This window comes from Mauremys reevesii, linkage group 6, assembly GCF_016161935.1.
Source record: "Mauremys reevesii isolate NIE-2019 linkage group 6, ASM1616193v1, whole genome shotgun sequence".
Classification (NCBI taxonomy): Eukaryota; Metazoa; Chordata; order Testudines; family Geoemydidae; genus Mauremys; species Mauremys reevesii.
In genome coordinates this window covers 39,277,524-39,290,251 of record NC_052628.1, presented here as the reverse complement: position 1 = coordinate 39,290,251, position 12,728 = coordinate 39,277,524, and the positions used below count along the sequence as shown (strand labels likewise).

Below are 12,728 nucleotides of genomic sequence, written 5' to 3'. Positions count from 1 at the left end.
GAATTGAAAAAGGTGCAGAGAAGGCAACAAAAATGATTAGAGGTATTGAACAGCTTCCATATGAGGAGAGGTTGAGAAGATGTGGACTGTTCAGTTTGGAAAAGAGATGAGTGACTGGGGATATGATAGAGGTTTATAAAATCATGAATTATGTGGAAAAAGTGAATAAGGAAGTGTTATTTACCCCTTCATATAATCCAACAACCAGGGGTCCCCAATGAAATTAATAGGCATCATATTTAAAACAAACATAAGGAAGTACTTCTTCACACAATACAGAGTCAACCTGTGCAACTCTGCCTAGGGATGTGAAGGCCAAAAGTATAACTGGTGTGGCAGAGCTCTGACCTTGCTCCCGTGGGTCCTGCGCTTCTAGGTGGTTTATGCTAGCCTCAGTGGCTCACTGTGACCCTCCACGTAGCCCTTCTCTCTCTAGGGCCAGGGTTACAGTCTACTGAGCCCTTTTCATCATAGGCCTGCAAGGAGGTTGGTGAGAGAACTCCCACAGTCTCTGTTCAGCCTCCTGTCCTGACAGGGACCTGACTTCCCCTTCCAGGAGATGTTCCTGTAGTGGTGGGTTGGGGGGAACCCGGGCCCACCCTCTACTCCGGGTTCCAGCCCAGGGACCCTAATGGTAGCAGTTGTTGGCAGCCAACCTTTCACTGCCAGAGTTGCTATATTTCCCTGGGCCACTTCCCCACAGCTCTCCTGCTTCTCCCTTCTTCACCCTTACCTTAGGGCTCCTTTAACGATGGTTTGAGGGTGTCTTCAGTAACCAGCCCTTCAGCCACACTTCCTCTCCTCTGGCTCCCTGACTCCCCTGCCTGACTGGAGTGAGCCCTTTTTATAGTATCAGCAGAGCCTTAATTAGAGTCAGGTGGTCACATTAACTGAATGGCCTCACCTGACTCTTTACAGGTTAATTAGAGTCAGGTGTTCTCATTAGCCTGGAGCAGCCCCTGCTCTGGTCAGTCAGGGAACAGAAAACTGTTAATCCAGTGGCCAGTATATCTGCCTTCTGCTATTCTGCTGTACCCAACTGGCCTGGGTCTATCACACTGGGTTCAAAAAATAATCAGATAAGTTCATGGACGCTAGGTCCATCAATGGTTATTACCCAAAATGGTCAGGGATGCAACCCCATGATCTGGTGTCCCTAACTCTCTGACTGCCAGAAGCTGAGACTAGATGACAGTGATTGGATCACTCAATAATTATCGTGTTCTGTTCATTCCCTCTGAAGCATCTGGCACTGGCCACTGCTGAAAGACAGGATATTGGGCTAGCTGGACCATTGGTCTGACCCGGTGTGGCCATTCTTATGTTTTTATGATTAAAACAATATTTTTATTTTTACTGTTGGTACAGCTGTAGTAATGAACTAACCATGAAGTATGCACAATATTCATAACATCACTTGCACTCTCAAAGCACCCATATATCATTTTGAAAGAACATGATGTTTTGGGACAACAATAACATTTGATTAAAGATTGATCTTGGAATGTTTCAGGTCTGCATTCAAAAACAAGCATCACCAGTAACCTCTGATGAATATAAAATGACTAGGCACCTCCTGTTATGATTCATCAGGTCTCCTTCCTTGTTTACATGGGTTGACCAATGCTGAGTTATGGATGATATGTTTTTCCAGTCATTAACTGATGCAACAGCTAAAAGTTCCCGTACAGACTAAAATGGAAACTATCAATCTACTGTACAGAATCAGCAATTGGAAGTACATACATATTCCAGCCCACCTATCATGCAAGATAATTGTTAGGCAAGTATTACCTCATTTATTTTATCTGTGGAAAAAAAGGCTGATTTTTACAGGCATTTACACTGAGATAGATCATTTTTTACAAATCCAAAAAACAATTGTTCAAAATTGAATCAAAAGTAAGAAAAACTAATTTAAAACACATGTAGTTCATTCTCTCTTTATATCTTTCCTTCTCTTTCTGTAATTATTTACATAAGTGATAGAGTAAAGGAAAATATATTTCCACTCATGAGGGAATAACTTCTATGATTCACTAAAAGCCCTGGAATTCTTGCTCATTAACAGAGGGGTAGCCGTGTTAGTCTGGATCTGTAAAAGCAGCAAAGAATCTTGCTTCCAACGAAGTGGGTATTCACCCACGAAAGCTCATGCTCCAAAACGTCTGTTAGTCTATAAGGTGCCATAGGATTCTTTGCTGCTTTTGCTCATTAACGTCTTTTATAATTATATACAGCCCTACTGTGAACTTAGTGTACTCTGTTCACATAGGAAAAGATATTCAGGTGATACATGTATTGTAGTGCTGTTAAATCATGTGGATATAGGTTTTAGAGAGGTTATTTACATAAGTGTAAATTTAAATGGTAAATCATTCATATCTATGGTGGTGTGAGACGCTGATATGATGACAGTGATTTCTGCATATGGTTTGGGTATGGATTAGAATCTGGGAACAATAATGCAGCCATCCTGCATGTCCTGTGGTCACAGCATCTTTTTTTCTTTGAACTGCAGCTATGTTTGCTACTACCCATACTCATACATTTTTGGCACTGTCTCCTTTCTTTATACTTAATGTCTCTTTTAAAAAACTCTGAATTGGCCCTTACTGGAGGTTCCCACCTCATACTCCAGTATGGACCGAGTTTGTCAAACTTTATGTTGAGAAGTGTGTGGACACCAATTTCATTTTCCCCTGTTTTCTAATGCACGGGTTCTCATGACAAATTTTTTGGTGGCCTCAGAGTGCGGCCACCGACTCTTACTGGTGGCTGGTCTCACACTTTTCCCTAAAATACTTAATTAATTTATTTATTGCTAGCTAGTATGTCTATTGTGAAAAGTGATATTAACAAACATACAAGTATCACTTTTCACAGCAGACTTACTCAGCCCTGGCAAGCCTGGGGACAAATTAAGCCCTGGAGGCTGTGGCCACAAGAAAAGTCCCTGGTGGCCGCATTTGAGAATGGCTGTTTAATGCATGGAGTGACTGCACAATGCAGCACAGCTTGCCCTTGGTTGTAAAAGCTAGTTACAGTGAAGTCCAGGAGGAATGTATGGAGAAAAAAGTTGGTCTATAAACAGTAGTTAGGGCTTGGCTACACTTACAAGTTGCAGCGCTGGTGGAGCTTTCAGCGCCAAATAACCACCCGCCCACACGCACACACAGGGCCGGCGCGCTGCGCTGCCCTCAGCGCTGGCTGCTGAAACCTCCATCCATGGGGTTGCAGAGTGCAGCGCTGGTGACACAGTGCAGCCAGCAGGTGTGGACACTCACCAGCGCACCTGTCCCCTCCAGGGAATAAGGAGCTATCCAGAATCCCCTGTCAGCCACACTGCACACATCAGTTTCACTTCTACTGCTCTTGCCTCAGGTCACCCGCCTTTAAATGCCCGGAAATTTAAAAATCTCCTTCCTGTTTGCTGCAGCCAGGTGTGGATATCATGATGGATAGGGGCCATCAACGGGACGCACTACAATGCAGGGTGAAAGTTAAAGAGCGCTGTGTGCCTATTAAGCCCGAGAGGGGGGGAATCGCAGATCCCGGCCCGCCACGACCGGCCGTTTTGCCGTGTGAGATGGATGGACAGATGGGGGGGGACCCCCCTGCCCCATCCCAGGGTGGGACAGGACTTGAGCACAGGGGGGAGGAGGAGGAGAGGAGGAGGGGGGAGGGGGGAGAGGGAAGCCGCGGGATGAAGCTCTGGGATGAACCTGAGATTCCCTGAGGCATGAGGCCAGCAGCCTTCTCCAGGAACAAGAGCCAGAGGAAAGCAGCAGCAGCCAGCAGCAGCAGAAGGAGGCAGAGGGAGCGGTGTGAGGTAAGCTTTTTTTTTTTTTTTTTTGTGGGAAATGTTGGAGGAAGGGGGTTATGTTATGGATGCGGCAGGCAGCTAGATGTATGGAATAGATGTGTGATGTGGTCCGTCCGTAATCTGTAATCTGCTATCAGCAAAAAAAATCATCCAGAGCGGAGGCAGCAATATGCCTGCGCAGTTTATAGAGCCAGAGCCACTGTGTCCTTGTCCACGGTGTGAGTGTCCGCGCCCGCGCTCTCGCAGGGGGGACCATTTCTGAACACAGGCACGCGCCATATAGTCCCCCGGAGGAATCATTGCTGCTAAAAGAGCCCCCGCTGTTTCCTAGTGACTACAAAAAAAAAAAAAAAAAAAAAAAAAGCAAAAGGACATGCTGAAAAACTGTTCTTCAGCACTCTGAGAGAGAGAGAGAGAGAGAAGAGAGAGAAAGAGAGAGAGAAAGCAGGAAAGAGGAGAGAAAAGCAAAGGAAAAGCAGAAGGGAGCGGCGGCTGCCTGATCCCTGAGCGCTGCCGAGCGGAGTCAGTCACTCGTTGTTGCCATGCAAGCAGAGCACTACCTACTCCCCCCCCACCCCCCCCTTTGTGCCTGCTGCCCAATGTCAGCAACCACCAACCACCTCCCCCAGCCCAGGCTCTTACCACCCCAGCTGCCTCCAACACCTGTACGTTCCCCAACAGCCCCTGATACTACCACCACCCCTTACCCTCTGCATTCAACCCCATCACCATGCAGTATATGCACCCTGAAGACATGGCATATGCAAACTTGTGTACACCAACCCACACACACCCTTGCCCTCTTGTGTTAATGAAATGTTGTGTGTCTGTCTGTCTGTCAAGTTTTTTTTTTTTTTTTTTTAAAAAAATTGGCTTTGCTTTGAAACAGTCTTTATTATAATAGATAGTGACAAGACAGCAGCAAAGTAAAAGAAAAGAGCACTGCAAATCATATATTATATATATGGAAAATAATAACAGTAAGCAGTGCAATTCCTCCCCATGCAGGCAGCAAACATTACTGTGGAGTACAGCAGCGCTTATAAATGCTGGGATGTGCTTTCCCCCAAGTCCATCTCCAGTCCTTTAAACGCCCAAAAGCAGTCTCACAGTGTCTCCAGCTCAGCCTGTAGTTAGTTGACCTCCCTCGCTCCTGTCAAGCTTTCCTGTATAGGTGAGCCCAAGGCAGTAACGGGTAACGGGGTCTCCAAGGATCACAGTGGGCATTTCGACATCTGTCAGCACAACGCCCATGAAAGAACCATAGATGATCCCTGACGAACCATTAACTGATTATCACGACGCAGGTGCCAGGGGGGGGCCAGCGAATGCCATCCATCTATCCCTCCACAGTCCCACCCATCCATTTGTGCAAAGCCATCCACCGTCCTGCACGCCCCTCTGTCACTCCTGTCCTTCAGTCTTTCTTACTTGCATCGGTCTGCAAACTTCAAACAAAAAAGCAGTTTTCCCTTCCCCACCCACACACAAAACTGGTTCCCCACCGCTGATGTCTGGATTTTTCCATTTCCAGAGATTGCCGCCCACCTTTCCACCCAGCTCTCAATTGCAGCTCTCACCTTGCGCAGAGAGGGCGAAGAGAGGGGAGTGCAGCAGCACACAGTCCCAGCCAGGCTTTTCTCATACGCCAAGTTTTCTCATCCTGAGCTTTCCATCCCAGACTTCCATGATCCCCCCACCCACTCAGTGCTTGTTTCCCCGAGCCAAAGCGGCGCTCAACGGTGCTGAGTTTTTCGGTGAATGCGCAGCACTCCTAGTGTCACAGCAGACAAATCCAATATATTATCATAATCGGACCGACTCTCACACTCACTTTGGAGGAGGAGGAATAATGGCTGACAGCCAAACGTGTTGTGCTGGGTCATCATCATCAGCAGCAGCAGCAGATCGCCCTCCATTTGCAGCAGAAATGATTCAGAGGAGAGTAACAGAAAGACACTCACAATGGCGCCAACGCGCGCCGCGGAAAATGCTGGGATGTGAAGATGCACCACACGCGCGCTGGCACAGGGGGCGCGGAATGACCGCACTTCTTTCCCCCTTCCCACAATACTCAGCGCCATGGATAGCTGCTGCCACACCTCTCAACCTCAATAGCTGGCTGTGTGTGTGTGTGCCACACACTGCAGCGCTGGTAGCTGTCAGTGTGGCCACACTCCAGCGCTGGCCCTTACACAGCTGCATGAGCAGCGCTGTAACTCCCAGCGCTGCAACTTGTAAGTGTAGCCAAGCCCTCAGTGGCATCTGTTCTAATATTTTGAGCCATCTAGCCATCATCCTACCTTCAACCCAAAAAGTTTTGTGACTAAATTATAAGAAAGTGCAAATTTCTTCTCCACCTATTTCTCCTTATATTCAAACTGGATAGAGCTTGGTACTGAGTGTACTTGAGGGTACTTGCATGCATGAGTAAGCTAACTATATCAAAGAACATTCTTAACGGTTTTCTTTGATTGTGCCATGATGATCACTTTACTATTCATAACTACATGGGAAATTGGGAACTGGCTTCCTTATTAAATGGAAAATTGAAGCATATAACTATATTTAAGTGACATGTCTACACTGAGTACATAATATACACAAAAAACTGAATTAAATTAAAAAGGAAAGAATTCACTCTGAAATACCATGTTTTTATTAGTTATATAGTAGCCATGGCATACAGAAGTTGTGAAAACTGTGGAACTGAGGAGAGGAGAGAGTATCAAATAAACTGCTGTGTTTATATGGTAATTGTAATGTAACTGTACATATTTTGCTGACTTGTACATACTTTCTCTGAAATATGACTTCTAAGATATCATTGCATCCGAAGAAGTGGGTATTCACCCACGAAAGCTCATGCTGCAAAACATCTGTTAGTCTATAAGGTGCCACAGGATTCTTTGCTGCTTCCATTGAAAGAAGTATGACTCAACAGGTTTCATAGATTCATAGAGTTTATAGTGAGAAGGGACCAGTAGATCTTCTAATCTGACATCCTGCATATTATAGGCCATTAAATTTCACCCATATATTGCTCCCTGTACTGAGTCCAATAACTCGTGGTTTGCTAAAGCATATCTTCCAGAAGGGTATTGAGTCTTGATCTGAAGACATCAAGAGATGGAAAATCCACTACCGCCCTTGGTAGTTGTTCCAGTAGTTAATCACCCTTACTGTTAAAAGTATGCAGGGCCGTCCTTACCCATATGCAAAGCACACAGCTGCGTAGGGCACCAGAAAACTTGGGGCACCAAATTTCCTGGTGCCCTGCACAGCTGCGTACTGCACCAGCCCCTGCCCCACCTCTTCCCACCTCACTCTGTCCCAACCCCGCCCCCACTCCACCCCTTCCCCAAAGCCCTTGCCCTGTTCTGCCTTGCTCCGCCCCTGCTCTGCCCGAGCCCCGCCTCTTCCCACCCCTGAGGACTGCAGCAGGGCCGGGCCTGCAATCACCGGCGGTGGGAATGCAGGCACCTGGCCCCCCAAGCCAGCCTCCCCTACCCCCGCAGAGGCCTGTCGCCCCCCCCCCATGGGGGGGCTGCATAGGGCCCTGGAATAGGTAGGGATGTCCCTGAAAGTATGTGCCTAATTTCTAATTTGAATTTTTCTGGTTTCAGTTTCTAGCCATTGTCCTTGCTATGCTTGTCTCTGCTAGATTAAAGATTCCTTTAGTATCTGGTATTTTCTCCCCATGAAGGTACTTGTACACTGTAATCAATGTCACCTCTCAATCTTCTGTTTGATAAACTAAACAGAGCTCTTTAAGTTTCTCACTGTAATGCATTTTTTCCAACCCTCTAATCATTTTTGTGCACCCTCTCCACTTTTTCAGAATCGCTGCTTTCCAGGATACAGTCCTCTGTTACGTAGATATGACCTGCGTTTCTTGTTCCTAAATGTCTAAGTTTCCATTTCACTGTAATAAAATACATTTTGTTTTAATGGGCCCAGTTTACCAAGCAATACAGATTGCTCTGTATGACTGTCCTGTCTTGATCATTATTTATCACTCCACCAATCTTTGTGTTATCTGCAAATTATCACCCAGGATTTTATATTTACTTCCAGATGATTGATGAAAATGTTGAATAGTGTGAGCCTAGCACCAGTTCCTACCAAACCCCATTAGAAACACCCCTGTGTTGATAATTCTGGAATCCTGAAAGCCAAACATAGATTCTTTACTATGGACATAGAGTACATGGAGATTGGAAGGGATTTGTTTTTCTTTTCTGAGTAAAATAAATATAGCATGGCTAACATGTCCCTCCCTTTCATCACAAGGGAAGCAAAATTCAGTATTTGTCATGTTGAATTTGAGTTGCCTGTTGGACATCTAATGTCAGATGTTGTAAAGACAGAGATGTGAGACTGTACAGAAGAGGAAAGGTCTGGCGTAGAGAGGTAGATTGGGGAATCATTGACATAGAGTAAGAAAGATAATGGAGCAGAAGGAAGACGAGATGAATGTGTAGTGGAAGATATTTGGATGGTTTCTAGATTTTATACGAAGTCCTTCAGTACCTCAGGAGCAGAAGTGGAGGAAATGGATATGAGAAGAGAGTGAGAATATGGGACTACTGGGAAAAAGAAAAGAAACAAGTGTGTAAGAGACGTTGGGATTAAAGGAAGACTATGGAATCAGCAGAAGGGAATATAGGAGGGAGCTGAGAGTAGCAGAGAAATCAGTGGATTGATGGAGATGAGGTCACAAAAGATACATCTACACTGCAGCAAGGAGGTATAATTCCCAGCTCTGGTGGATGTACATGCACTAGTTGCGATTGAGCTAGCATTACCTCTGGGGGAATTCTGCTCCAAAAAATCCAAAATTCTGCACCAAAAATGCAAAATTTTGCAAAATTATGCATATTTTATTTGTCAAAATAATACAATATAATCACACCAGTTTCACTTATTTTGGTAATTTCTTTAAACTACCATACAGAAAAAAAAATCACAATAACTGTTCAGTATTTCCTAAACACATGAAAGTTAAGTTACAAATATTTGGTACACAATACCCTGCATTCCAGTTATAATCCTGGATTTTCATTTAAATTACATTACTTTTATTTCGTTGTTTGTTGTTCTGTAAAGTAGAATGTCGCTTTAAATTGCTCAGACTTTCACACTCGAAAGTCATACAGTTTTGTTAATCATTGTCCTGCATTTTTTTTTAAATGGATAAGTAAAATAGATCCTGAGCTGTAATCTAACCCCATTGTGCTTCTCTGGCACAGGAAAAAAGCGAGAAAGCACAAAGACCTTCCTAGCTGATGATTCCCTTACTGTCATTTACAATAAGGCTCCTTTACACCACTCTGGCAAGATAAAGGAGCCTTAGTGACTAAGAATGGGATCTATTAACTAACAATAGGTTAGCAGTCTGCCTGCTTAGTTGTTACATTTCTGCTTTGCCTCAGGGACAGAGTCTGTTTCACACAGCCCTGCACCTCCAAGCTTGGAATGTAGCAACAGCAAGTGACAGGGACAGAGTGAGTCTCTCTCACTTGTTCACAGGCAGACACGCGCCCAGCCCCACCCCCTTAACATCTCTCCTTGGATGCACACCCAGCCTACCCCCCTCCCCCCGTGGTGATTTGCTCTCTGTTGCCAGCTGCTCCCAAAAGTCATGCCTGGGCTGCCAGGGAAGGGGTGTGTATTCCCACAGATTTCTTTGCTCCCCCATTTTTCTGTGGGGGAGCTAAGAAATCTGCGGAAGCTATGAATTATGCATCCCTGCAGGGGCGCAGAATTCCCCCAGGAGTAGCTAGCTTGCTAAAAATAGGAGTGTGGCCTTGGTGGTATGGGTGGTGGCTTGGGCCAGTTGCTCAAGTACAAGTCTGTCTGAGACCCTAGAAATGAACTCAGAAGGCCAGCCCTACCTGCTGTGGCTGCACTGCTGTTTTAGTGTGCTTGCTGGATCAGAGCTGGCATATGTATGTCTACCTGAGCTGGGAATTACACCCCCCAGTTGATCCATTGTCCCTAACAGTCCTCCTAGAGACATTTTCCTGAATTTTAGCAAGTTGTCATCAATGCTTCAGAAGCAGTGGGACTATATTCCTGTTCCTCCTAATCCCATCTGCATGATGGGTCCTTAACTCTGGTACTGAGAGGTTCCCTAGAGTGCACTAAATTATGGAAATCCATTTCTCATCCAAAGAAAGTGTAAAAACTGCAAAAAAAAAAGCAGTTAATTTAAGCTGGTTAGAGGCATGTTCAAATAATGACAGGGGAATGGAGTTACAAATGGCATAGAAGACTCCAACCTAAAAGAATAGGGGCATGTATATCACATCCCAAACCACATCTAGCACCAACTACCACCAACTGGCACTTGGATCTTCAATAAACCTGTCCCTTGCAGTCCATGATGGATGGGTTGGCACCTAATTATGAATGAAAGAGCATGTCTTCCATCACGGGAGGGCTGAAAGACCATATCAAACCTATGGGTGATATTTGAAGTTCTGTTACCAGAATCACTGGCTCAACAGTATGTGATGGTTTACACGATCCATGTGTGAAAGAGAAACTCCGCTAAGAGACAATTGGCCCCTAAGGTCAGCCCAACGAATGAGAGTCCATAAGGCCATTTTAAGACAGTCTCCACTGGAATTCCAGTGTTCCACTTAGCCCAAGCAATAGTTTCTTGCCCCGTTGCATATAGAATAATCACTTCACCTTAAAGAGGCACTGAATTAACTGGAAAAATCATATAAACAATCATTAAATAACAATATATTCATTTCTATATTTCTTTTGGAGTTCAAGAAATGGTATTTCCTTTATTATGTCTTGTGTCTACCTCATGTTATATTGTATTTGTAAAAACTCACAACTTATGTTAACTAAAAAAAACTTCATTGGGACTTTAGCTTTAATGATTAATTGTCCAAATAGACTTAAATGTCATAAACGTGAGGCTAGAAAAACAATTCTGGTTTCTGTGATGTGAAATAAGATTAATATCTTGTGATATGTGGAAAATATAGTTTAAACTTTAGAATTATAAGATACTACAGTCATTAGTCTTACATTAAAATATTCAAGGAAAGGGAATGCAGTAACATTTCACAGATTTTAACAAAAGCATAAGTAGAATTGAATAAATGGAGGTGGAAAGAAAGGTTACAGTAACATTCAGGGCAACATGAATGCCGGTTTCATATTTCCAAAGGAAATCTAAGCACAGAAGTTTGCTTCGTGATTAAAGGCAAAGCTTACTTCTCTGACCCACATTGCTGATGATCACTATTGCATATTCACACTCCCTTGTGCAGCACCTTCACTGACTTTACTAGGTGTTCCACTTGTGAGATATGTGCAGGCTAGTTATCCACAATGCAGATCTGGGAGGATAATTTTGCCCTAGGTAATTAAGATGTGAATGAGAGTTTGCCATTGCCCTGTTGCAAAATTTATGTTTCTGAGCTGACTATAATTTCTTTCAGTGAATCAGACTTGATTGTACTTTAAAGTGCTTCATAAGTAGCACAACACAGAATTATGCTCAATTAGGTGACCATATATATATATATATATATATATATATATATATATATATATATATATATATATATATATATATATATATATATATATATATAAGATGCATTGTTCAGCTATGTTTGTGTTCATTTACTTTGAAATTTCATAGAAAAACTATGTTAAGAGAGTTGAAGTTGAGAATACCTATAGTAATTTAAGGGAAAATATTAGAGATATTGTATCAGAGGGTAGCCGTTTTAGTCTGGATCTGTAAAAAGCAACAAAGAGTTCTGTGGCTCCTTACAGACTAACAGACGTATTGGAGCATAAGCTTTCGTGGGTGAATACTCACTTCGTCAGTCTAAGAGATATTGTAATTAGCCCCAAAACATGCATTACAAACCCAGGAAATTCACAGTTAAGGTAAAACTTAAAATAAATCCAAATATATTAAGGCATGAAAATGCAGAGTGAAGGCACCCAAACAACCGTAACTCTTCTCTGAAGTGACACCATGCAACATCCCTAGAATTATGATTAATGTATATCAATGTTTGTTGTAACAAATTAAATTAATATGATTTTTAAGACCATATTAGATTTTTCTTCTCTTCATAATGTCAGAAGTGAAAAATTCAACTTAGCCTTAACAATGGAGCCATTACTGGCACCTTCATAGTATAATCTGGAAATACATGAGGGTAGTAAAAATGTTGGATATCAGACAAAAGGATATATTCAGTTTCAAATATTACATATTACTAAGTAGAAAACTAGAAATGACTTTGTAGGTATTTGCTTCTGGATCATAAGACATCAACAAATAAATTATTTCTGCAAAACGTCTGTTAGTCTATAAGGTGCCACAGGATTCTTTGCTGCTTTTAAAGTGTAACTTGTTTGATGCAATCTTGCATCCGACGAAGTTGGCATTCACCCACGAAAGCTCATGCTGCAAAACGTCTGTTAGTCTATAAGGTGCCACAGGATTCTGTGGCACTTTACAATACAAACAATGATGTTAATAATAATGAGTTGACAGTGTTTTAAATCCAAATTGCTTAAGAACAAAGGCCTGGTCTACACTAGGACTTTAATTCGAATTTATCAGAGTGAATTAGATTAAAGATTCTCTTTAGTTGTCCTGAATCTGTATCTAATTTGAAAACATCTGTTCTTCTTTTACTGTCCTCTGCATATTCCCCCATAAAATGCACCAGTGGTGCTGATTCTACAGTGGAATTTTTTGATAGCAGTACCTGTTGGAGCACTCTTGTGCCCCCATCCCTTCCCCTCGCTGCGCTTGAAGATTCTGAAGTTGAGGCTATAAAAGGGAGCATGGTTTGGCCACATCAGTTCCTTTCAACTGCCGTAGGTGCCAGATCAGGAACTGTAG

General features: G+C 43.2%; 1 protein-coding gene across 1 annotated transcript in view; it reads left to right on the top strand.

Moving 5' to 3' along the window:
• Positions 1-12,728, top strand: part of ADAMTS6 (ADAM metallopeptidase with thrombospondin type 1 motif 6) — a 311,564-nt gene that overhangs the window by 138,582 nt on the left and 160,254 nt on the right. The window lies entirely within an intron of this gene.